Source organism: Peromyscus maniculatus, chromosome 13 (assembly GCF_049852395.1).
Source record: "Peromyscus maniculatus bairdii isolate BWxNUB_F1_BW_parent chromosome 13, HU_Pman_BW_mat_3.1, whole genome shotgun sequence".
In the NCBI taxonomy this organism is placed as follows: Eukaryota; Metazoa; Chordata; class Mammalia; order Rodentia; family Cricetidae; genus Peromyscus; species Peromyscus maniculatus.
Genome location: NC_134864.1, coordinates 28,882,559 through 28,909,569, shown reverse-complemented (window position 1 = coordinate 28,909,569; position 27,011 = coordinate 28,882,559). Strand labels below are relative to the sequence as shown.

The 27,011-nt window shown below is 44.1% G+C and overlaps 1 long non-coding RNA gene across 1 annotated transcript; it reads right to left on the bottom strand.

Moving 5' to 3' along the window:
• Nucleotides 1-14,600: 14,600 nt before the first annotated feature.
• On the bottom strand, nucleotides 14,601-23,852 carry LOC143268356 (uncharacterized). The gene is made up of 2 exons (XR_013044210.1): nucleotides 23,728-23,852; nucleotides 14,601-14,909 (listed from the first exon to the last, which is right to left on the bottom strand). It is a non-coding gene; the product is annotated as an uncharacterized LOC143268356 (long non-coding RNA).
• Nucleotides 23,853-27,011: the final 3,159 nt, after the last annotated feature.

The window sequence follows — 27,011 nt, the reverse complement described above, 5'->3', positions numbered from 1 at the left end:
AGGACACTAACACAAGATGCATTAGCCCATAGCTTTAGGAATTGCAGATTTCTTGGCACCAGGGGATGATGAATAACACTCTCCACTCCCCTTGACTAATAGAAGCCTCTTCAAATACTTCTGGGCCTCGCCTCTCTCTACCACCTGGTAAGAAGTTAGGCTCTCGGGCGATGCTCACTGAAGTCCTGGTTGGAGCAAGTTGTTTCCATCAACAATGGCTCTGATCTTCTGTGACTTGGCTGCAGACCACCTGGTAAAATGCACTGATGGAGGGGGACTGACCTGTTTATGAAAGACACAGGACATAGCTCATCATACACTAAATGTCATTGACAGATATGAAAATTAGCCGGGGAGATAACTCAGTTGGCAAAGTACTTGTTGGGGAGTCAAGAGGACCCGATTTCAATCCCCATCACCCACATAAAAACAAACAAACAAAAAACAGGTATGGTGGCAGACACTTGTAATCCCAATACTGTGGAGGTGGAGATATCCCTGGGGTTTGCTGGTCAGACAGCCGAGCTTAGCTGGGGAACATCAGGTCCTAGAAAGAAACCTGGTCTCAGAAAATGAGAGAGAAGTCTCCTGAGGCTGACCTCTGATGTGACACATGTATACAACATGCATGCATACACACATGTTCACAAACACACACATACACAAAGATGTAACACTCAAAGGTTTTTGAGACAAAACAATGAATCACTGGACAGAAAACGAGTGATAAAAGACCCACATCTTGCATTTCAATTTCCCGTTAGCAGTTAATCACTGAGGAATGAAACTTTAGAGTTGAATGGTTATTTTCACTTGTGAGATGCAGCATCGATGGCAGTCACGCATTGCTTCACAGAAGGGATGTGTTCTGAGCAATCCGTCACTAGGTGATGTTGTCCCTGTGTAAGCATCACAGAACATGCTTACCTAAACCATTTTCAAAGTCACCAGTCAGTACACTGCAGGGTCTCCATGTCAGGAGTGGCCCATCCTTGACCAAAATGCTGCTGTGCGGTGCATATTTCAATGTCTGATTGAGACAGAAGGAAACAGAATCCCTTAGCATCCTTCCCTGATTGCTAAGTTCTCACATCTAAAGGGACTGTTCTCTTGTGGCCTTCAATCAGTAGATTAGAAATGATTTGAGGCACACTTGCTGGGTTTTCATGGGTGGCGATTGCTCAGCAAAGCTTGGGTGCAATCTGCATTTTGAAGTTTGGCCTCGTGCTCCCCAATAGCTTTTTTTTTTCAACTCCCCTGACTCAGTTCATATTTCTCCTTTCTGAGCTTCATTCCTATGAGCATCTCATTCACCCCCAAACTTGGCTGTTGATCAACCTTTCTAGCAGAAAACGTTCGCCTCAGCAGGACTCTGGGTTCGGAGCAGAGCAGAAATTGTAGTCCCCCCCTCCTACAGAGCTCTGTGTACAGTCATGGTACAAAAACATCTGCTGTGTGAATCCATGAATATATAAATGCAGATGTACAGGCAGCCACGGTACCTTCACTAGGGCAATTGTCTCTCTAGGGGGAAAGAGTCATATGTTACAGAAATACTGCATTTCCATTCAGAAGAAGTGGCCCGCTCCTTCTCAGCATGTAACCTGTAAACCAGTGCCAGCCAATGAAAATGCAGCACAGCTCATAAATGCATGCTAACTACCTGTCTCTATTTAGTAGCTCTGGTTTTCAAAGTAGTAAAGAACAGGTGAAATTAATTTTAAAATGACATTTTATCTAACCCAATGTATCTAGAATATTTTATCACATAATGAATATACACTTAAAGACTTAAACTTTTAAGTTTTTATTTACTTAATTTTTTTAAGAGAAGTTCTTACAATATAGTTCTGGCTGGCCCAGAACTTACTGTTTAGACCAGGCTGGCCTCCAGTTCACAAAGATCCACCTGCCTCCGCCCTCTGAGTGCTGGGATTAAAGATAGGAGTTACCACACCTGGCTGTTATTTTTAATCGTGTGTGTGTGTGTGTGTGTGTGTGTGTGTGTGTGTGTGTGTGTGTGTGTGTGTTTATCTGGGGGTTGTGTGCCTGAATGCAGTGCCAGAGGAGGCCAGAAGGGAGCACCGAGTCCTCTGGTGCTTGAGTGACAGGGGTTTGTCGGCCTCTTGATGCAGGTGTGGGCAATCAAACTCCAGTCCTCTGCGAAAACAGCGCCGGCTCTAACCACTGAGCCATCTCTCCGGCTCCCCAATAGACATGGCTTTCACTGTGCTAGGGACTAAACTCAGTGCCTTGTGTGTGTAAACACGTGCTCTACCACTGCGTTACACCCTGGAGTCTGAATTGTTACTAATGAGATACTTTGCATTCTCTTCTCATACTGTTTTTTACCCTGATCTGTGGTTCACACTGACACTGCCCCCCACCCCAGCTCAATGAATTTGAGCTAGTTACTAGTTAATAAAACTAGCAACAGCTCACTAGTAACACGCGGAGTGGTTCTGGAGTTGTGTTAGCCACAGACAAAGGCTGATTTCCTTCTTTGTGACTGTGGGATAATACCTACCTCATCAGGTTCTCTAAGGATAAAATGAACAATAGAGTGTGGAGGTGGATGGTGGCGTGTGCCTTGAAGGTTTGTTTCTTGCTACGCCTTCAAGAAAGGTTGCCTGGGGCCTCTGCTCACTCATGCTGCATCTTCTACATTAGGGGAAGCAAAGAAAGTCATTTAGTCACCGAAATGTCAGTGGGAATGGAAAGCTGTAATCCTCCCATGCATGTGCAGAGGGCGGAAAGGAAGAAATATTTGCTGAGCTCATTTGGTTGAAGATACTTTCGCCAGTCTGAATTGGATTTATGTTGTTTTAGTCATGTGGTGGCTAATTTGGTGGTGGGGGTGGGGTGTTGACATGATCAAGCGATGCGTAAAGGTAGAGTGTACTTCACTTCTGGGCGTGTTAGTGAGCGTGTTTCCGGAGAGTGAGCCAACTGAGTGGAAAAGAACTGTGTGGACAAGGCTGGGCCCAGGAAGAAACCGCAATCCTCTCTGAGTTAGCCATCTTCTGCCGCTCTCCATCCTCAGGCTCTAGGAGCCTTGGTCTTTGGGGTCTGGGATTCCCACTAGTGCCCATTGGTGCTTTAGGTCTTTGGCTTCTGCCGGTGGGCTTGCATCCTTGCCTCTTGGGTTGAGGCTTCCCGCTTCTTAGATTGAGTCACACTTCTGGCTTCTGGAGTGGAGCTTTTTGCATCTGCTGTCTTGCAAGCCAATCCACTAAGTCCAAACACAATTGTAAGTATATACACGATCACTCCTAGGTTCAGACTGTTACAAGAAGAAGCCCGAGTAAGGGCAGGGTCTCATGAATTTCAGGCTGGCCTCAAATTCCTTGTCCTCCTGTGTCTGCCTCCCAAGGGCCAAGATTACAGATGTATACTGTCACACCCAATGCCCAATATCCAAATTTGCCTGAGGTTGGACCCATTTTTAGATGTCAAAGTTCTAGAAGATTCTTTAAAATTTCAATTTCTGCATTACTTTGGATTCAGACCAGGGTTTTAATCTAACTGTCACTAAGTCAATGCACTCTAAGGATCAACTACTATGGGTCTCCTGTCTTACCTGGGGTTTAGCTAACGTACAAGCCCCTCTGATTGTCCACGTCTAGGTCTTTTCTTTAGCTCTGAATCTTCTCTGGGGACCCAGAACTAAATTCCTCTTGAGTTTGTTCTTGGTGGGTTTGGGGTTTTTGTTTGTTCCTTTGCTTTGATTCAGTCTTTCTGCAGAGCTCCGGCTGGCCTGGAGCTCCCGATTCTGCTGCTTCCGGGTGGCGGGGATTACAGGCGCGGGCCCACGCACTGCTATTAAACTCATTTGCAGGAGCTCTCTTGTTGCTGCCTGCCTCCTCAGTCTGTACAGAGTGCAGACACTCTCTGCCCCTGCTTGCCCCAGCACCTCCAAAGGCAGGGTTAGGGTGGGACGGATGACTCACACTGGCCTTTTCAAGCTGGGGAATTCAGGTTGGGCCCAGGGCCACTCTGGAAGGAAGAGCCACAGACAGACAGACAGACAGACAGACCTCCCCGCTTCCGCGTTCCAGTTCCATGGCAGCCCCTAGAACACTGGAGAGTGCTGCCCGCACTGGGGCAGTTCTCTATGTCCATAGCATGTCATCTCATCCCATCAACCCACGGCACAGGTGTACACTGCCTTCCTTGCCTTGCAGGCTGTTGGGGTCCATGAAGATCCCCTCTTGAGTTCTCTCTGTAAAGGCCCGTGCTGACTAGAAGTCATTTCTCATAAAATTCACCTTTATGGTGTTTCTTTATCGCATTTAGGGGTCCCAAATAACAAACACAAGATTTTTATACCTTTCTCACTGTACTTTATCAGTGAGGACACTTTATGGAATAAAACCTAAGTATGCAGGTTTCTCGGAGGCTATGACCTGGGCTCCATAAAGTGAGTGTAGACTTTTAATTGTCCTTTCACCTGTGAGATGACCTGACCCAGAGAGCTGAAGGAACTTGTTCAGGGTCATTACATTAAATCTGTTTACTTGAACATGATAATGGAAGCAGCGGTTTTCTTCCACCCAGGACGCCTGCCTTTGAAGAAATCGTCTCTGTCTCTCAACTCTGCGTGATGACTCTCGCTGTGCCTGAGCTGGAGCACCAGATCTACAAGTGACCTGGGAGCAAGGGTGCGGGCACCTGTTGTGAGGAGTGTGCATGAAGCTGCATCACATCGCCGGACAGAGCTGATGCAGACTGATTGATTCGATGTTTCTTTCTGGTACTCGTTCCTTATTTACACTTCTCACTTCCAGTCTCTGCAGGAATATTTCTGGGGATTTAGGACACATCGCTGTTGGGTTTAGAGACTTGGTTCTTTTAAATGGAAAATGATGTATGAAGCCAGGCATGGTGCTCGTCTTTCATCCCAGCACTCAGGAAGCAGAGGCACATGGATCTCTGTGAGTTCGAGGCCAGCCTGGTCTACATAGTGAGTTCAAGGACAGCTAGGACTATATAGTAAGACCCTGTCTCAAAAACAAGTAAATGTGGGAGTCTGTTGGAGTCAGACCTGCTCTGACCTGCCAAGTGTTCTTGGGGGAAGGAGAGAGAAATGAGGAAGTATTAGATAGAAATATAGATGTAGACAGAGAGAAAGACAGAGACACAGGATGGCTTTGGGAGGGCCCTGGGTCAATACACAGCTGTCTTGAGGTTTATTCAAAGGGGCTTTTTATACACTACCAAGGGAAGAGGCAAGAGACCTCCCCCTTTCAAGATCAAAGCACAACGTACATCCAAGTGTAGACCCTTCAAAATACCTGATAACCACACCCATGGTCAAATCATCCTATTATGCAGCCCTGCTGGGTAAAGCAAGCTCATATTCTCTAACCCTGAGCAAGGTCTTACTAGGGAGCCTCTGTGGGCCCCCACAAATAAATAAGTAAATAGAAGAGGAGATTGCTTGGTTGTAACAACCAAGTCTTACTATCTGTAAATAACATTAATATCTCAGTGTAAATAATACCTGAAAATAAGTCTAGTTATGCAACCCCCAAATATACCACTTTGGCAAAAGGATTATTTTGAGCCAAAGACAACTGGGAATCAACAGACCCATCAGCTGGACCTCCCCTTTGTGAAGGTATTTAACAGTAACTTCTCCATTATCTGCTGATCTCACTAGTCCTGCTATGTGCCGTTTTAAACACTTCAAAACATCTTTGTCACTTCCAAAGGACTCCAAACCCATCAAGCAAGTGTCCTCCAGTGCCACCTCCTCCTCTAAACCCTTGGCCACCACCAGTCTGCCCAAAGTCTGCATCAATTTACCGTTCTGGAAAAAATCCCATGAATAGAATCATACAACACATGGCATTTTATGCCTTGCTTCTTTTACTTAGCCTAAAGTTCATTTTGCTACAACAAGTATCAGAACTTCATTAGTTTTGGTGGGCAGATTAATGTTCACACATACACACACACACACACACACACACACACACACACACACAAGGGGTCGGGTGCACACGATAGTTGCTTTATCTGTTCATTTGTTCATGAGCGTTGACTTTTTTACACACGCTTTTCTCACATCCTGTGTTAATGTGCTGCTGGTTAAATGCTGGATGTTGTATTGCCCTTGCATTCTGGGGATAAAGTCCTGTTGATCATGTTGTTTAATCCTTTCGTAGATGGTTGGATTGAGCTTGCTACTTTTTTTGTGGAGGGTTTTTGTACTTTGTTGTTTTACAAGCCAGTTTGAACCTGTTGTTTTTTCTTGTGTCCTGGGCACACAGGATCTGACTCGAGGGACTAGTGTAAGGTAGGTAATAGATGTCATGCCTGGAACTGAGCGAGACTGACACATTTTGGAGAGGACAATTCTGCTAGCACAGGTTTAGTCTGAATGCCCTTAATTGCTACAAAATGCTCAGTATCTTAATAATATATTCTTTAAAAATTTTTTTTCAGGGTCTAGAGTGACGGCTCAGTGGTTAGGGGCACTCACTGTTCTTGCAGAAACCCAGGCTCAGTTCCCAGCACCCACAACAAAGGGCTCACAACCTCCTATAACTCCAGTTCAGGGGACATGATGCCGCACACAGGGGTCACACAAATTTACACACACACACACACACACACACACACACAAATAGAAATAAGTAAAATAGTTCAGGTATCTAAATCACTGTTTAAGATTTCCATTTTAATATACTTTTAGCATTTTTCTTTTCTCATGAGTGATCATTGCAAACCTGTCACCTTTGTAACTGTAGTTCTCTATTTTTCTTGAGGATTATTGAAATAAATTAGCATTTTTATGACTTTTAATTCCCTTACTTAAAATTGTTTTCTAAAATCGATTGCTAATTTCACATCTGTGTCGGGTACATTGGGATATCACTCCACTAGCCCCTTGTTAAAATTGATTTTTCTCAAGGGTGGAGAGATGGCTCCGAGGTTAAGAGCACTGGCTGCTCTTCTAGAGGTCCTGAGTTCAATTCCCAGCAACCACATGGTGGCTCCCAACCACCTGTAATGAGATCTGGCGCCCTCTTCTGGCGTGCCGGCAGGACACTACTGTACACATGATAAATAAATAAATTAAAAAAACAAAAAAACAAAAACAAAACTGGTTTTTCTCTCCAGGGGCCATATTGATGTGGGTGGCCTACACTACTTACCTGAGGACAAGTAGATGTCCATGGCCCAGGCTGCCTCTGAGGGCCTAGCCTGGGTCTGTGGTCTGTGCTGTAGCCAGAAACCATGTGGAAGCCCGTGATCCATGCTCCTGCTGACTGCACAGAGCAAGGAGCTACTCCAGCACGATATGGATGACTGCAGACGCACAGCTGAGAACGAGGGGCATAGAAGGCTTCTGTGACAACCCTACCCCTCACCCCCTCACCCCCCCAAAAAAAAACCAGTCCCCAAAAAAAGCCACCAAAGAGAAATAGTGTGACAAGGATGCTGAGGTTAGCTCTCCGCACTTCATGGCTTCTGGTGGGTGGTGGGAGGGGAAGGACTCAGCGCTATTTAAGGGGCAGGCCACTGGGATTCCAGAGGACCCGGGTTCAATTCCCGGCAGGCAACGACATGGAGGATCACAACCACCTGTAATGAGATCTGGCGCCCTCTTCTGGCCTGCAGTGCAGGCATGTGTACAGGCAGAACACTGTATACATAATAAATAAATAAATAAATAAATAAATAAATACATACATACATACATACATACACACATACATACATACATACATAAATCTTAAAAAAAATCAGAGATCCACCTGCCTCTGTAGGCACCAGGCACACATGTGATATACATACACACAAAACACACAGACAAAACACTTAACAAGATTTAAAATTTAAAATTTTTAATTTAAAATCATATTTTTATTTTTATTTATGCTATGTGTATACAGGTTCCTGTGGAGACTGGAAGCAGATGTTGAATCCCGTGGAGCCGAGGCTACAAGCAGTTGAGTCCTCTGGGACAGAGGCATGCACTCTTGACTTCTGAGTCATCTCTGCTACCCGACCCCTACTTGTAAAAAAGCTTTGGACATTTATTTTTATGTGAGTTTATGACAAAACGTAGCTTCTCTGTCAGGTTTCCTGACTGTATCATCTGTTCTCACAAGAACAGTGCCTACTAAGAAGGTGTAGTGTATGTTTTTGATAGTTTGTTTGCTGTAGATCCCTGGGTGGTCTCGAACTACCAACCTGGTCTCAGACTTGAGTCATTTCTCCTGCCTGTGCTTCCTAAGTGCCAGCATTACCAGTGTGTGCCACCACACCTAGCAAGAAGGGATGCTTTATATCTTGTTGTATTTTCCTGTTCCGTATTGAAACTGTCTTCCTCCATTTGTGATGACCCGAACGCAAACAAACCTCAACAAGGAAAGGCCCCAAACCTCCAGCCTCCCACCCGCTACTGCATAACAGTGGGAAAGTGTTTAATGCCAATGAACCCTTAAACCTGGGCATGAGCGGTAAAAAGGTAAACTCTTGTTAAGTATATTTAACATACATGCACAATCACACACAAGAACACACACACAGGCCTGAGGATGCACCTCAGTGGTAGAGCACATACCAGCATGCATGATGAGCCTGTGGGTTCAAATATCCCCTCTTGCCAATACACCAAAATGCAAACAAATATTAAAAGTTTAAGTGGATAAGCGTTCTAGATTCACAAACATCTCTGACCAAGATGAACGTTCCAGAGCTTTAAAAAGTTGACCGATATTATGTCTCCAACAAATGTTATTAATCTTGATGGCAGTTTTTTATATTCTTCTAATATCTCTATGCATTAGGGAATCAAAACACTAGTTTGGCAGCACACACCTGAAGTCCAAGCACTCTGGAGGTGGAGGCAAGAATATCAGGAGTTCAAGACCAGCCTTGGCTGCATTAAGAAAAAAGAAAGATAGAAATAAAAACTTTCCCAGTCCCTATTCTTCATAAGAGTAGAGTAAGTAAATGACTCAATTTCTGAAATATTATTGCTCAATGTCCAAATAGACCATGAAAATGAAAAAACAAAGAGTTTACACACAACTGCTCCTGTGACTGAGACCTTAAGCAGCATCTCCCATGAGTCTCATACAGCTGTCACTCCGTGAGCCATAAAACCACAGGGCAACAGAAATAGTTATCTCATGTGTCACAGCCAGTGAGTCATTCAGTTAGATAAACAACAAGATTCCAGTAGAGGTCACTGCCACTCACTTCAACACCAGAAGGAGGTGGTGATGTTTTAATAGTGTGTGTGTGTGTGTGTGTGTGTGTGTGTGTGTGTGTGTGTGTGTGTGTACATGCTCACAAGCGTGCATCCATGTAAATGCACACCCAGAAGAGGGTGTTGATCCCCTAGAGCTGGAGTCACAGATAAGTGTGAACCACCTAATACCAGTCTTGGGAACACAGCTTACTTAGGCTCTCAGAATGAGCGGCGCGTGCTCTTACCCTCCTGGTAAGGTGTTTTATTTTTATTATGTGTGTTACCCTCCACCCTGTGTGCACACACATGAGTGCTGGCACCTGTGTGGATCTCAGTTCTCCTGGACTTAGAATCACAGGCAGTTGTGAGTCACCTGATGTGGGTTCTGGGGACTGAACTCAGATGCTATGGAAGAATAGTCAGTGCTCTTAACCACTGAGCCACCTCTCCAGCCTTGATTTCGTTCTGAAACAAGGTCTCATGTACCCCAGGCCAACCTTTAAACTTGTGATGTAGCCAAGCTGGCCTTCGGTTTCTGACCTTCCTTCCGCTATGGACTTCCTAAATGCTGAGATTACTGTTCATCACCATGCCTGGTTTTAAAATCATGAATTGACTGAGAAGAAAATGTGAATGGCGTGTACTAAGATTGTTTTGAAAACCAATGATTTCTTTCAACACATCTACTGTATCTCATTACTCTGAATCAATTTTAAGCCTTGTGAACCAATGCTTTATCAAATGTACATAGATTATTTTAAGGGTAACATATGACTGATGATAATTTTTTAAATGTAGTGAAATTATTCCTATATATCAATATCATCATTGAAATGGTAGATAGTGGGGTAGATGGGATAAATTATGACAATTCCTACATTATTCAAAAGTGGGGCTTTTTTGCTCTGTGTGTGTGTGTGTGTGTGTGTGTGTGTGTGTGTGTCTAACTCTGTCCTGTAACTCATTGTGCAGACCAGCCTCGTTGAACTCATAGAGATCTACCTGCCTCTGCCTTTGAAGTGCTGAGATTAAAGGCATGTATCCCAATGAAAGTACTAGTTTGTGAACATAAAATACTTTCTACTAGAACACATTCATTTAAGTGTCATCTCTGCCAAAAAAAATAATTAGGGCTCCCTGAACAAATGACTGGTTTTAGGTTAGAAGCAGGCCTGTATCATTATTGTTCCAGGAGGTAAGAATGTGTTCAAACACACATCTGGGGAGCAGTTTGATGGCCCAGTGGGTGGAGGCACCTGCTGCTGAGCCTGATGGCCTGAGTTCAACCCCAGGAATCCATGTGGTAGGAGAAAACTGATCCCTTTACATACACATGTATTCTGTGGCATAAACACTCCCCATCTCCCCGCACACACAAAGTAAACATAATTAAATTTTTTTAAGTAAATGCCAAATTCTTTAAAAATAACAGAAAATACATAGAATAAGTAAAAAGCAGGGGTCTACAAGAATAGTCTCTGGATGAACAAATTTAGAATGATTTAAGCATGTACCAAACAATAAAAATGAGAACAGTAGCCAGGCATGGTGGAGCACGCCTTGATCCCAAAATTTGGGAGGCAGAGGCAGGCAGATCTCTGGGAGTTTGAGGCCAGCCAGGGCTACATAGTAAGACTCTGTCTTCAAAAAAAATAAAAATAAAATAAAAAACAATAGTTTAAAATTCTGAAGGATGTGTGTTTTAAATCAGGGTTTTGTCTGTGTGATGAAATATCTAAGCAAAATACCTTTTGAAGGAAGATTTTGCCTCATGGCTCCAGAGTTCCCAGAGTTTCCTCTGATCATGACTAAGAGAACAGGATGGAGCAGAACTGTTCATGTCATGGTGGTCAGGAGTCAGCACTAGCGAGATTTTGTTTTCTGTTCTCAATTTTCCCCATCCATTCTGTCCAGGCCGGCAGCCTGCAGGGTGGTGCTGCCCACTTTCAGAGCAGGCCTCCCCTCTCTTAAAATGTCCTCACAGACACACACAGAGGGACGTTCTACTGATCTCCCAGGGGCCTTCATTCCTATCAAGTTAACTGTCAAGTTTCAGTATCATCATTTCACAGAAGTGACTTGAGTGTCTGCGCTTGTGGTGTCCAAGGTCTTGGGATAAATGGTCCTTTCTGAGGGACATGTGCATTCAAATAGAATAATATATAGGAAGCTTACTCTATTTAATATAAGTATAGACTCTACACTCCCAACACAAAGATAAGGCTCCTGGTGGGACATCATTAAAATTAAGTAACAAAAAAAGATTAAAAGTACTTTCTTTTATTAATTTCATAATACTTTAAAAAAATCTGAGTCATATTGAATGCTATCTTAGATGTGTTACCTTAAAAAATAAGTAAACCTGTTGGCTATGACTATATTCTATCAGTAATAAATATCCTAATATTGAACTATCTCATAGCTTTTTTTTTTTAATAAAAGATGGCCAGAGACGTATCAGGCTTTCCAATGTTGAATTATCTTATAACTTTTGACATAAAGGAAAAGATGGATAGAGTTATCACGTGATCTGAAATGAAGTAAACATAGTTCACAATTGTACCGGGTGGTCTTGTGTGTCAACTTGACACAAGCTGGAGTCATCAGAGGAAGGAGCCTCAGCTGAGGAAATGCCTCCATGAGATCCAGCTGTAAGGCATTTTCTCATTTAGTAATCAATGGGGGAGGTCCAGCCCATGGTGGGTGGTGCCATCTCTGGGCTGCTGGTCCTGGGTTCTATAAGAAGGTGGGCTGAGCAAGCCAGGGGAAGCAAGCCAGTGAGCGGCACTCCTCCGTGGCCTCTGCATCAGCTCCTGCCTCCGGGATCCTGCCCTGTGCTATGGGATGGTCCTCCTGTACACTGTGGATATGTATTGCTCTCACTGGTTGATAGTAAAGCTGTTTTAGCCTATGGCAAGGCAGGATAAGATTAGGTGGAACAGTCAAACTAAGGACTCAGAGGAAGAGGCGTGGAGTCGAGAGAGACTCGAGCCAGCTGCCCAAGAAACAAGATGCCGGAGGACCGGTAAAGCCATAGACCACATGGCAATACATAGATGAATAAAAATGGGTTAATTTAAATGTAAGAGCTAGTTAGTAATAAGCCTGTGCCATCAGCCAAGCATCCTGTAATTAATATCAGCATTTGTGTGTTTATTTGAGATCGGGCAGACAAGACAAAAAGCACCTCTTCTGATTACAGCCCTGTTTTAAGTTCCTGTCCTGACTTCCTTCAGTGATGAACAGCAACGCTGAAGTGTAAGCCTAATAAATCCTTCCCTCCCCAACTTGCTCTTTGGTCATGGTGGGTTTCATCACAGCCATAGAAACCCTAAGACAATATAACATCACATTGTTAATGTATTGTTATGTTATTGTTAATGTAATGAAATCAGGGCCAATGCCTTAAGCAGGTACAGGTGAATATTTATTTTTAATTAAATTTAAATGGAAGTAGAGGAATGAGAATCAGGAGTTCAAGGCCAGCCTCAGCTACATAACAAGTTCAAAGCCAATCTGAGTCACAGAATCTCCTCTTAAAAAAAAAAAAGATGGGGCTGGAGAGATGGCTCAGAGGTTAAGAACACTGGCTGTTCTTCCAGAGGTCCTGAGTTCAATTCCCAGCACCCATATGGTGGCTCACAACCATCTGTAATGAGATCTGGCTCCCTCTTCTGGCCTGCAGGGATACATGCAAACAGAACACTGTATACATAATAAATAAATAAATCTTTAAAAAAAAAAAAAAAAAAAAAAAAAAAAAAAAAAAAAAAGAGCCGGGCGGTGGTGGCGCACGCCTTTAATCCCAGCACTCGGGAGGCAGAGCCAGGCGGATCTCTGTGAGTTCGAGGCCAGCCTGGGCTACCAAGTGAGCTCCAGGAAAGGCACAAAGCTACACAGAGAAACCCTGTCTCGAAAAACCAAAAAAAAAAAAAAAAAAAAGAAAAAAAAAAAAAGAAAGAAAGAAAAGAAAAGGAAGGAAGGAAGCAAGCTACATGTACTGGTTGGGAAGCAGAAATAATCCAAAAAATTTTTAATTAAAAGCTTTGCCGTAAACCAACCTGCTTCTGAAAGGAAACTGCTGTTAATTGAGTTAATAAAGATTACACTTCGTGTCCCTGGGAAACATAAAAGCCAGAGAAACAGAAATGAACTGTGCACCACACTTTAACAACATTTACCTTTCTCATTCTACCTTTGACAAAAGGCAGAGGCAACAAATAAAATGGGCTGTGGAGGCTACAATAATCTAATAAACCAATTTACAAGGCAGAATGCACATTATCCCCACTGTCAATAGAAAATAGTGATCAGACGCCAGGCTGCCTAAGGAGGAGTGAACTAGCCCAGGCTGGGAAATAATGACATTTAAATTATATAGAGTACATTCTCTGACTATAATGCCTCAAGACAGAAATCAGTAATGAGATTTTAAATTCTAACTTTTTAAACGTGTATGGGTGTTTTGCCTGCATGCACATCCGTGTGCTAAATGCAGACCTGGTGCACGGTGAGGCCAGAAGAGAACCCTGGGTCCCTTAGAATTGGAGATACAGGCAGTCGTGAGCTGCCATGTATGTGCTGGAAACTGAGTCTGGGTCCTCTGGAAGAGCAGCCAGTGTTCTGTTAAATCATTTCTCCAGCACCTGAGATGTCAAAGTCTAAATAACCAGAATTTAGCATTTTAACTACAAATGCACGTGAGCATTAAGTTAAATTGCATGTAGGCAAAACATCCAGATTCTAGTAGTAACTTCCTGCAACTGTTTTCTTCATGCATGACTATATACTTGCACACACAGATTACAAATTGCGTCCTATTGTGCAGGAAAATGATGAAGAAAGTAACATATAAACTGTTACTAACCTTATGAATTGACAGAGGTGGAGGTTTAGTGAGCCTGCTATTCTGGAAAAGATGTGATAGTCTCACAAACTCATCCCCCCCCCACACACCAGCTTTATCATTGTCATAACCACTGAAATTAAGAAAAAGAGTCAGGCGGTGGTGGCGCACGCCTTTAATCCCAGCACTCCGGAGCCAGAGGCAGGCGGATCTCTGAGTTCGAGGCCAGCCTGGTCTCCAAAGCCAGTTCCAGGAAAGGCGCAAAGCTATACAGAGAAACCCTGTCTTGAAAAACCAAAAAAAGAAAAAAAAGAAAAAGAAAGAAAGAAAAAAAAAAGAAAAAGAACATTTTCAGGTCATAGTGGTGTACTCCTTTAATCAGAGGGAGGCAGAGGCAGGCGGATCTCTGTGAGTTGAAGGCCAGCCTGGTCTATATAGTAAGTTCCAGGACAGCCAGGGTTATGTGTCCAAAAAAAAAAAAAAAAAAAGAGAGAGAGAGAGAGAAAGGAAAGAAAAGAAAAAGAAAGAGAACAATTTGAAGATAGATAGCAAGTACTTTACTCATGAAGTAAATATCAGACGTAGGCGTGACAGGTGAAAAACTGAACTAAATCATCCTTCTGACTTCGTATTCCAAAGAGGCCAGGGACTGCGCTTCTGCCTCGCCACGCCCATTGTGGCTTCACCCTCTTTCCCCATGGCACACCGCAGCAGCGTGTTCTGTAACTGGCAGCCAGTCAGCTGGGGATTTGCTCTCTCCTGGTGACAAAGCCGGGCTGTGCTGTCAGCTTCCACTCCTGCTGGTAGCTCTCGGTCTCGACTGCTACCAAGGAAACATCCTGCCCTGAGGACCTGAAATTAAGTAGAGGATTGTTGGTTTAGTTGTGACTCATTCTCAGAATTTTCTCCTTCGAAGGTTGAGGCCAGAGGCCTCTACACTGTGCCTTCAAATGAAACACCGGAGAATATGTATACATACACATGTACATGGAACTGATAAAAATCAAAATAAGATGAATGGGAAAACCCTCCATTGCTAATAGTTGAAGTGTTAGTACTTTGTTGCATTTTTCCTTTATTTTTTGTGTAAACTTCTACAAAGTTTTTTTCTTTGTTTATTTTTGAGATAGGGTTTCTCTGTGTAGCTCTGGCAGTCCTGGAACTCACTCTGTAGACCAGGCTGGCTTCGAACTCAGCGATCTGCCTGCCTCTGCCTCACAAGCCTGGGGTTAAAGGTGTGCGCCACCACTGCCTGGCTCTTCCTACAAAGTTTTAATAAAATAAGGAACAGTTTTAGCTGGACAGTGGTGGCCTTTAATCCTAGCACTCAGAGACAGGGATAGATGGATTTCTGTGAGTTCGAGGCCAGCCTGGTCTACAGAGTGAGTTCCAGGACCACCAGAGCTACACAGAGAAACCCTGTCTGGGGGGTTAGGGGGAAAGACCTAAAATTTAAAAGACAAGTTGTCTGAATTATTCCTGCCCTCAGCCTCAATTTCCAGGAACAATTTTTAAGACTTTTATGAGTTCTGTTTTTTCTGGTGACTGTAGTGAACAGTTTCCAATTATGTGTCTATGTCTCCCTTACCTCTTAACTGATTTGCATTAACATTTTAAACATTTACATGACATTCCATAATTACCATTAAGTGTTTTGTGCTTTGGCATTGAATTATTCCTGGATGTTTTAACCAAAACGTTTTTAGTTGGTCACTGTGTCTATACTATTTGTTCGAGACTCAGATGGGGACTTGCAGGGAAAATGGGGTTGTATGTCACAAAGGCCCTTTCCCTCTTTAGAAGAAATGGTCTCAATACCCTTAGTCCCATAGATGCCTGTGGTGGTTTGAATGAAAATGTCCCCCATAGTCTTGGGCATTTGACACTTGGTCCCCAGATGGTGGTCCTGTTTGGGTATGTTTAGAAGGATAGTCTTGCTGGAGGAAGTATGTCCCTGGAGGCAAGCTTTGAGGAATCAAGAACCATATGGCACTCCCTATTAGCCCTTCTTGTTGTTAGATTTTTCTTTTACTCTAGCCCCATGTTGGAACACCAAATTGTTGTTGGTTATTTCTACTCTTTTGGGAGGTCTGCCATCCAGCTCCCAAATAAATCACACATGGAGGCTTATTCTTAATTATAAAGCCTTAGCTTGGCTTGTTTCTTGCCTGTAGCTAGAGTTTTCCTGCCTTGCCCACAGTCAGGACAAATCTCTGTCACCCGCCAGTCCCACAGCCACTCAGACCCAACCAAGTAAACACAGAGATTTATATTGCTTACAAACTGTATGGCCATGTCAGGCTTCTTGCTAACTATTCTTATATCTTAAATTAATCCATTTCCATAAATCTATACCTTGCCACGTGGCACATGGCTTATCGGTGTCTTTACATGCTGCTTGTCATGGCGGTGGCTGGCAGTGTCTCCCTCCGACTTCCTGTTCTTTCTTTTCTCCTCTCTGTTAGTCCCGCCTATACTTCCTGCCTAGCCATTGGCCAATCAGTGTTTTATTTATTGACCAATCAGAGCATTTGACATACAGACCATCCCACAGCACTTGCCAGCTTTTCATAACTTTAAATTATCCCTCCTACCTTTTGCCTCTGGACTTTTCTCTTCCTTTTACTTATGTATATTCTACTTTCACTATTACTCCGTGTCTGGCTGTGTGGCTGTGTGACTGTGTGGCTGTGTGGCTGGCCCCTAGCATCCTCCTCTCCTTGTTCTCTTGCTCTTTCTTCCTCTTTCTCCTCCCACATTTCTCCTCCTATTTATTCTCTCTGCCTGCCAGCCCTGCCTGTTTCTCTCTCCTGCCCCCCTATTGGCCGTTCAGCTCTTAATTAGAACCATCAGGTGGTTCTAGACAGGCACAGTAACACAGCTTCACAGAGTTAAACAAATGCAACATACACAAGTAACACACCTTAAAATAATATTCAACAATACCTTCTGCTTTGTATGTGTAGTTCAAGATGTGAGCCTCAACTCTCAGCTTCCAGTTCCAGTGACCATGTCTAACTACATGCTTCCCAGCTACCTGTCAAGACGGTGACAGACTTATCCCTCTGGAACCATAAGCCCCAAACAAACCCTTTTTTAAATTGACTTGGCCATAGTGTTTTATCCCAGCAGCAGAAAGTAACTAATACAAAGCTTTTTCTTGCTTTCTTGTTTTCACAGACTTATTCCAAATCTGCCACTGTTTTTTTTTTATTAAAAACATAAAATATTAATTTAATATTATTGGTTTGGTGGTGCTGGCTGTTGAACCTGGTATCACATGGGATGGGTGAATAACTAACATTATACCCCCAGGCCATGTTTATATTTTTTTTTAATTGCCCTTTTCCTTTTATAGGAAAAAAAAATCCTCACACCAAGTTGAATTTTTGTGATTCCTCATATCAGGAAATACCTCCCCCATCTCTTCTCACTGTGATGCTAGGCAAGGAATAGAAATCAAGGGTTGGGGTGTGGCTCAGCTGGTAGCAAGCTTGTCTAGCGTACACCAGGGCCTGGCGTCAATCCCTGGGACTGAATAAAATGGTGTGGTAATGCACACATGTAATTCCAGCGCTTCCCAGATAGGAAGATTTCAAGTTCAAAGCCCTTGCTGCATAGTGTATTTGAGGCTATCCTGAGCTACATGAGCTCCTCTCTCCAAAAATTAAAAAACCGTAGAAAATACTTACAAAATCTCCTTAGAAGAAGATGGGGGAGGGTTGTTGAGAAGAAGGAAAGTCTCAAAAAGGATTCTTTCATTAGCTTTGGTTGCCCCTGGGCCCTTGCTCTGGTTATTTATTGTTATTTAACAGTCCTAAACTCGGTGGTCAAAAGCAACACCCATTTTATTATTGCCAATGATTCCATGTGTTTACTGGGTCTGTTGGGCCAGCTCTTAGCTGCGTGTGATGTGGGCTGTGGCTGTGTTCATCTGGGCATGTGGCTGGGCGGGGCGGTTTCAGTCACCCTTTCCCATGGCTGCCAGGGACAGAGGCTGGCAGCTGGCAGCTCAGCAGGGCTGTTGGCTGGACACGCACTTGGCCTGTCCGTGTGGCTTGTTCTTTTCACAGCATGGCAGCTGAGTTCCCAATGTCCCCAGAGAAGTAAGCAGACACTGCCAGACCTCCTCTCTTCCAAGCGGGGTCTACAGAGCTTGGGCCTCCCTGGGAAGGCCGCATGCCTGCCATTGGCCATCTTTGTGGTCCTGAAAAGGCTCCTGTCTCCTCCAGCATCACATTCACCCTGGCTCGGCTTGCTTCCCTGGCTCTGCTGTGCTCTCGCCCTTTCATTGTCTTGGGGGTTTTGTTTGTTTGATTTTTTTTTTTTTTTTAAATTTTGAATCTTTTTATCAAAGAAACCTTGAAGAAGGAGAATTATGATCGTCAGGTAGTGGTGTTCTTTTGGGAAGGCTATGGAATCTTTGGGAGGAAGAACCGTACTGGAGGAAGTGGATCACTAAGGGTGGGCCTTGAGACTTAATGGTCCTGCCCACGTTCTGTTTACTTTCTGATTTCTAACACAATGCGGCTCCTGCCACGATGCCTTCCCGCCATGATACGGTGTACCCACATAAAATACAAGCCAAAACAAACCCTTCAGCCCTTAAGTTGTTTGCTGTCAGGTATTTTGTTACAGAGTCCAGAAAGTAACTAAGGGCCAGGCGTGACATGCATGTCTTTAACCGAAGTACTCAGGAGACGGGGGCAGGTAGATCTTTGATCTTGGTGAGATTGAGCCCAGCCATGCAGCCATGGGTATACAATGATACTCTGGGGTTTTGTTTTGTTTTTGGTTTTTTATTTTTGCCATTCCCCCCCCCCCAAGGAGTGAGGGGGAGCTAGTACAGAAACTTATCAAGTAACAATGGGTGTGTTTGCCTCATAGTTTTTGAGATCCAGGTTTAAGACTGGATGAGTCCATTGCTTTGGGCCTTTGGTGAGGATGGCCAATGGCAGTGCAGCAGAGAGAGACAGCATGGATCAGGTCCCACAACCCCCTTCGGTGGTCTTCTTTCAGTCTCCTAAAGACCTCCCACTAGACCTCACCCGAGAAGTTCACAGCGTCTTCCAAGGCACCATCCTAGGACACCAAGTGCTACCCACATGCCAACCATAGCAGGAGTGTGTCCACCGTCATCATCTAGCTCCAAAGCCTCGGGCTTTTGTGGGTGTGTCCTGGAACTTTTATCTCAGTATATTATTGACCAAGTAGTTTCATACCATGAAATAATACAATTGTTCTGTTTGTTTTTTGAGTTTTGAGACACAGTCACAGTATGTATATTTGGTTGTCCTAGAACTCACTATGTAGACCACACTGGCCCTGAACTCAGAGATCCACCTGCCTCTGCCTTCAGAGTGCTAGGATTAAAGGTGTATATATGCCATCACATCTGGCTTTTATTATTATTATTAGTAGTAGTTTATTTTTATTTTATGTGTGTCTTACAGTTTTTATCGCTGTGAAGAGACACCATGACCAGAGCAACTCTTATAAGAAAAATATTTTAATTGAGGGGGCTCATTTACAGTTTCAGAGGTTCGGTCTATTATCATCATGATGGGGAGCGTGGCAGCATGCAGGCAGATGTGGTCCTTGAACTGAGCATCCTACATCTTGCAGGCAACAGGAAGTAGACTGAGACACTGGACAGTATCCTGAACATAGGAAACCTCAAAACCTACCCCCATAGTGACACACTTCCTCCAACAAGGTCATACCCACTCCAACAAAGCCATACCTCCTAATAGTGCCACTCCCTGTGGGATTATGGGGATCATAAACAAACCACATTCAAACTGCCACATTGTATGGATGACCTGTTGTAAACTGTCATGTGGGTGCTGGGAACTGGATCTATCTCTCCAGGTACCCAAAATACTCTCTTGCAGACGTCATTAAAATCACAGTATTGAGAAGTAATAGACAATAGATACAGGTGGGCTGGAGAGATGGCTCAGAGGTTAAGAGCACTGCTTGTTCTTCCAAAGGTCCTGAGTTCAATTCCCAGCAACCACATGGTGGCTCACAACCATCTGTAATGAGATCTGGTGCCCTCTTCTGGCTTGCAGGGATATGTGCAGACAGAACACATAAATAATAATTAATAAATAAATAAATCTTTAAAAAAAAGACAATAGATACAACAATGATAACTATTTATCCCTATGTTTGATTGAATAAAATATGTGCTGCTGATTTCTATTATAACTCCTCCAATTGATTTAAAAAAAAAAAAAAAAAAAGACAGGGTCTTAAAGTGTAGCCCTGGCTCATCTGGAATGAGTATGCAGCCCACACTGGCCTCAAACTCATGGAGGTGTGTACCACTACACCCAGCTCTCTCTTTTTATTCAGTGAGGGACCAAGCTCATGGTTGCTGCTGCCAGTTGGAGTGGCTATTCCCACATCAGTTAACCTAATCTTGAAATGCTGGAGCTGATGAAATGGTTCAGAGGGTGAAGGAACTTGCCATGAAGCCTGATGTCTCTCCAGTCTACTCCAAGAACTTGCATGGTGGAAGACGAGAACTGACTCTTGATCTATAGATTTGCATCGTGGCATGAGGGCAGGACAATACACATACAAACAAACAAACAAACAAACAAATAAAGGTAATTTTTTTTGTTTTATTTAAGAAACTGTGAGAGATATAACCCAGAGACTTGTGCCCTGGGTGGTTCTAGACATTATCAGTTTGACAATCAATAATCAATACTGACTTTCAGGAGCCTTTTTAAATTTTATTTTTATTTTTTTAATTTTTTTTTAAAGATTTATTTATTTATTTTGTATACAGCATGTATGACCAGAAGAGGGCATCAGATCTCATTACAGATGGTTGTGAGGCACCATGTGGTTGCTGGGAATTGAACTCAGGACCTCTGGAAGAGCAGTCAGTGCTCTTAACCTCTGAACCATCTCTCCAGCCCCTTATTTTTATTTTATGTGCATTGGTGTTTTGCCATGGGTGTCGGGTCCCCTGGAACTGGAGTTACAGACAGTTGTGAGCTGCCATGTGGGTGCTGGGAATTGAACCTAGGTCCTTTGGAAGAACAGTTGGTGCTTTTAACCTCTGAGCCATCTCTCCAGCCCCCTTAATGGGTTATCTTAAAGGGGGTCCATTCCAGGACCTATAAAAGACCAAAGACCTCAAATTTTTAATTAAGCCTGCTTTGTTTTCACTTGTTTAGAAACTGGTTTTACTGAGTCCAGATAGAGGGCTCAGCCGTTTAAAGCTCTTTTTGCTCTTCCAGAGGGCCTGGGTTGGTTCCCAGCACCCGCATTAGACACCCCACAGCTGTCCCTAACTCCAGCTCTAGAGATCTGATGCCCTCCTTAGGCATCTGTGGGCACTGCATGCACATAATGCACAGACACACAGGCAGGCCAACACTCATACACACAAAATAAATCTTTCTTTTAAAATTTGGCTTTACTGGGCTGGAGAGATGGCTCAGAGGTTAAGAGCACCAACTGCTCTTCCAGAGGACCTGAGTTCAATTCCCAGCACCCACACAGTGGCTCACAACTATCTGTAATGAGATCTGGCATCCTCTTCTGTATATATAATAAATAAATAAACCTTTTATAAAAAAAATTGGTTTTACCAAGAAGCCAACTGACAAATATACTGTTGGTCTTTGGTCTTTTTTAGAGAACCAGCCACCCAGCTCTCAAATAAATCACACATGAAGGCTTATTATTACTTATATTTATAAGTATATAACTTAGCTTGGCTTAGTTTCTAACCAGCTTTTCTTAATCTAAATTAACCCGTCTATCTTTTGCTTCTAGGCTTTTCCTGTTCTCTAACTTCTATAAATCTTAGTCTTACTCCACGGCTTGCTGTGTGGCCGGGTGGCTGGCCCCTGGAGTCCTCTTCCTCTGGCTGCTTGATCTTTGCCCCTCCATTGATTTTCTTCCTTTATATATTCTCTCTGCCTGCCAGCCCTGCCTATCCTTCCTCCTGCCTTGCTATTGGCTGGTTCTTTATTAGACCATCAGGTGTTTTACACAGGCACAGTAACACAGCTTCACAGAGTTAAACAAACGCTGCAACACAAACAAAAGTAACACACCTTAAAATATTCAACTACACAAATATTTGGTGATTTTTTTTTTAACTTCAATTTACCTAAGATGTGAGGGTTTGTGGCATTCTACTCTGCCTCCTCTCTCTACTCCTTCTCTCTCTGGGCCGCCCTTCCTACTCTGCTCTCCATCCTCTCCATCATGAATGGTCGCTCCTGTCCAAATTCTCCTTGTATATCACGAAGTTAAGTTTCCTTTCCTTCAGTCTTTATACTATGTGTGGTGGTTTGAAAGAAAATGGTCCCCAAAAGGAGAGGCGCTATTAGGAGGTGTGGCCTTGTTGGAGGAGGTGTGTCACTGTGGGGGCGGGCTTTGAGGACTCTTTTGCTTCAGCTCACCTCCTGTTGCCTGCAAGATGTAGGACTCTCAGCTACTCCTCCAGCACCATGTCTGCCTGAACGCCACCATGCTCCCCGCCATGATAATGGACAGAGCTTCTGAAACTGTAAGTGAGCCACTTCAATGTTTTCCTTAAAAGAGTTGCCGAGGCCATGGTGTCTCTCCACAGTAACAGAAACCCCAAGACACCATGGGACTGCAGAAAAGTCTCAGTAGTTAAGAGCATACATCACTCTTGTGGAAGACCCAAGTTCCGTTCCCAGCCCCCACGTTGGGTTGCTCACAGCTGCTTGTACTATCAGTAACTGCTCCAGGGAGATCTGACCCCTCTGGCCTTCATGAGAAAAACACACACACACACACACACACACACACACACACACACACACACACACACACACACACCTAAACGTAAATCTTTTAAATAATAAAACAAAAAACTCTCACTAAGCCTGGAGCTGGGGATGAGGTGGGGGTGGGGAACTCCGAACTCAGTTTCTGCCTGTCCAATCTGCTTAACCAAACAAAGGCTTTAGTCACAGGTGAATTCAGGTGCTTAAATGATGTCATCAAGATTGTATTTCCCACTCTTCCTCTCAGGTTTATTTGTCTCTGTTGCTCTTCGCGTGTTCGCCCCGGTCATATAAATAGCCTATGATTCATGCTTAGAGAGTGAGACCCCTTCCCAGCTTTCCCAGTGTGTCACACAGCAAATCTCTTGGAAGAAATGTGATTGGACTTGCTTGGGACAATGCCCGGTTGCCCTGTGTAAACATGGCTGGGTTGGCATGATTGGATGGGGCGGATTGTGTAGCCAGTCCCGTGGGGATCATTCAGGATCTGGGAAGGCCAATTCTCTGGAGCAAAGAGGGAGGCTTTGTTGAGAAGACAAAGGCCACAGCTGCCCACACCTCACACTCTTTGGGATGGAAATGTGCCCTGGCAGTATCCCTGCCCTCCTCTGGCTCATGCCTCGGGCTGAGGGTTGGCTGAAGGACCTTTACACTTCAAATGCCTATCGGGATGGGAATGCTGTGAAAAGATGAGGCTGTCTTGTGGCCTGGCTTTTCGTTTCCTTTTTTCCCTTAGTGATTAGAAAGGAGCAACAGTTACAAGTTACTTCACGAAAAGCCCTCGGCTTGTTTTTATTTTGCTTGCCTGTAAGCCACGGCTGAAACTGAAAAGCCAGTGAGAGTAAGTAAGAATAGCGGGGAAAGACTAAAGGGAAAATTACCTCATAAACCCCAGGCTTTCCAAATGAAATCATGGCTGCTGTGGTGACTTCACGCTCAAGGGCTCGGTGAATTACAACAGAACAGGGCAACTGGATGTGCAAAAGTGCTCAGTCAACTGGGTAACCCGGTGGTGCTGGGGTCAGGGGGATGCTGGGTAACCCGGTGGTGCTGTGGCCAGGGGGATGCTGGGTAACCCCAGTGGTGCTGGGGTCAGGGGAATGCTGGGTAACCCGGTGGTCCTGGGGTCAGGGGGATGCTGGGTAACCCGGTGGTCCTGGGGTCGGGAATGCTGGGTAACCCAGTGATGCTGGGGTCAGGGGAATGCTGGGTAACCCAGTGGTGCTGGAGTCAGGGGAATGCTGGGTAACCCGGTGGTCCTGGGGTCAGGGGAATGCTGGGTAACCCAGTGGTACTTGGGTCAGGGGAATGCTGGGTAACCCGGTGGTGCTGGGGTCAGGGGAATGCTGAAGCTATTCACAGAAAGTAAAGTGACTGAGTGCTGAGTACTAAGCACAATCATGAGTACTTCGACAGACAGAGTCGGCTTATATCTGATTTTGTGTTGCATGGATCTTTTATTTCCTCCACATACTCCATTCTTTATGGTAAGTGGTGATTTTTAAAGGTTCTGCTTCCTTTATTTCCATTTGAAAAAGACGTAAAGGTCTGGGGATGTGCCTCAGTTGGTGGAGCGCTTGCCTGGTTTGCACAGAGACCCAGGTCCCATCCCCAGCGCGCATAAACCAGGCACGGTGGGACCCTAGAAGTGGAAGCCGGAGGCTCAGAAGTCCGAGGGGGTTGGAAAGATGGCTCAGCAGTTGGGAGCAAGTACTGCCCTTGCAGAGGACTCAAGTTCAGCTCCCAGCACCCACATCAGAAGGTTCACAACTGTCTGTAACTCCAGCTCCAGAAGATCTGATTCCTCTGGCTTCCTCTGATACCCATTCTCACATGCACAAACCCACACACAGACACATAAACGTAATTAAAATAATCTTTTAAATGTCTTTTTATAAAGAAATTCAAGGTCATCCTTGGTTATATAGTGAGTTTAAAGCCAGCCTGCCTGGGACCCATGGTCTAAAAAAAATAAATAGAAAATACAAAATAAGGTTCTATTAGGTTGCATACACTTATGTTACATATAATATCTTGAATCCTTCTAAAAACCCTGAGGTAAGTATGATTATCTTCAATTTAAGAACACTGGCTGCTCTTCCAGAGGACCCAGGTTCGAGCCCCAGTACCCATATGGCAGCTCTCAGCAGTTTGCCTCCAGTCCCAGAAAGGAGATTTTAAAGAATTAAAGATAAGTCCAGGAAAGATTAAGGTGTCTCAATGAAACACCTTGTTGGAGAATATTATAACATGTATTACATTTATTTTTGCTGTGGAACATTTGTTTAGTGATGCAGAGATGTGTTGCAGTCTTTTATGCTGCATTTGTTTAACTCTGTGAAGCTGTGTTACATTGCCTGTCTAAAACATCTGATGGTCTAATAAAGAGCTGAATGGCCAATATTGAGGCAGGAGAGAGAAATAGGTGGGGTGGCCAGGCAGAGAGAATAAATAGAAGGAGAAATCTGGGAGGAGGAGAAGGAGAAGCAAGAGAGATCAAGGAATAAGAAAAGAAGGGGCTGGCCACCCAGCCACCCAGCCAGCCATGGAGTAAGATTGAAAGTAAGATTACAGAAGTAAGAAAAGGTAAAAGCCCAGAGGCAAAAGGTAGATGGGATAATTTAAAGTTAAGAAAAGCTGGCAAGAAACAAGCCAAGCTAAGGCCGGTTATTAATAATTAAGAATAAACCTCTGTGTGTGATTTATTTGGGAGCTGGGTGGCAGGCCCCCCCAAAGGAGCCAAAAAGAGCAAAAGAGTAAAACCAAAACAAACAAACAAAAAACAGTAACACCTGTACCCATTTCTCACCACACCACATACAGGAAACAACCTCTGTGTGTGTCCACAGGTGAATGGACAAAAGGGTGCTACCCACATGCAACAGAGAACTATTCAACACTTGGAAGTCCTGGTGACGTGAGTGAACCTGTCCATGGAGGAAGCCAGGGTCAGAAGTGCTGCACGGTTTCATTTATACGTGGACAACAGCAGAGTGGAACTCGTAACAGGGAAGTAGATGGTGGTTTCCAGGACCTGGGGCTTGGTGCAGTGGGGAGATGCAGGTCAAGAGGTGTGAGCTTTCAGACGCTGTGTTTGTATAGTGTGTGGAGATGGATAGCTGAGATTGGGGTAATAAAGAGCTGAACGTCCAGTAGCCAGGCAGGAGAGAATAGGTGGGACTTCCGGGGAGAGAGACGGCTGTGGGAAGAGGAGAGCTGGGGAGACGCCATCAAGACGTAGGGGAAACAGGACAGGCAGTATGGAGATGAGGAATCGAGCCACATGGCAGAACAGAGATTAAAAAATAGGGGTTAAGGTATAAGAGCTAGTTGGAAACAAACGTAGGCTAAAGGCCAAGCTTTCATAATTAATAATAAGTCTCCATGTCATTTTTTGCAGGCTGGTAGTCCCGGCGAGAAAGTACTACTATGTTCAGTTATGAGATGAATCGATGATGAATCTGGAGATCCAACCTGTAACCCCATGAATGGCACACAGTGGGAAGGTGCTAAGAGAGACCATCTGAAATGCTCTTGATTTGCTAGGAGAGCAAACCTTTTTTTTTTTTATAATGATTATGTTTTTTTTAAATATTTATTTTATCTGCATGTGCACACAGGCGTGTGCGCATGTCTTTTTGTCTGTGTATGTATCCGGAATAGGGTGTCAGATCCCCTGGAGCTAGAGTTACAGATGCTTGTGAGCCACCAAAAATGGGCCCTGAGAACAGAACGTGGGTCCTCTGACAGAGTAGTAAGTGCTCTTAACCCTTGATCAGTGTCTCCAGTCATGGTTATTTTTAATTATTTGAATATGTGTATCTGTGAATGTACACATGTTAAGTGCCAGTGCCCTCAGAGCCCCAGTCTAGGGGCTGGAGTTATAGGGAAATGTGAGCTATAAGCCATAGAAATTGTTGTGCCATCTGCTAGAGTGAACCTTTATTTTTTCTTTCCTTCCTTCCTTCCTTCCTTCCTTCCTTCCTTCCTTCCTTCCTTTCTTTCTTTTTTTTTTAGATAGGATTTCTCCACATAGCCCTAGATGTCCTGGAGCTCAAGATGTAGACCAAATTGGCCTTAAATTTACAGCGCTCTGCCTGCCCCTGCCTTGAGTGCTAGGATTAAAGGCTTGCTCCACCACACCCAGAGAGTAAATCAGTGTACA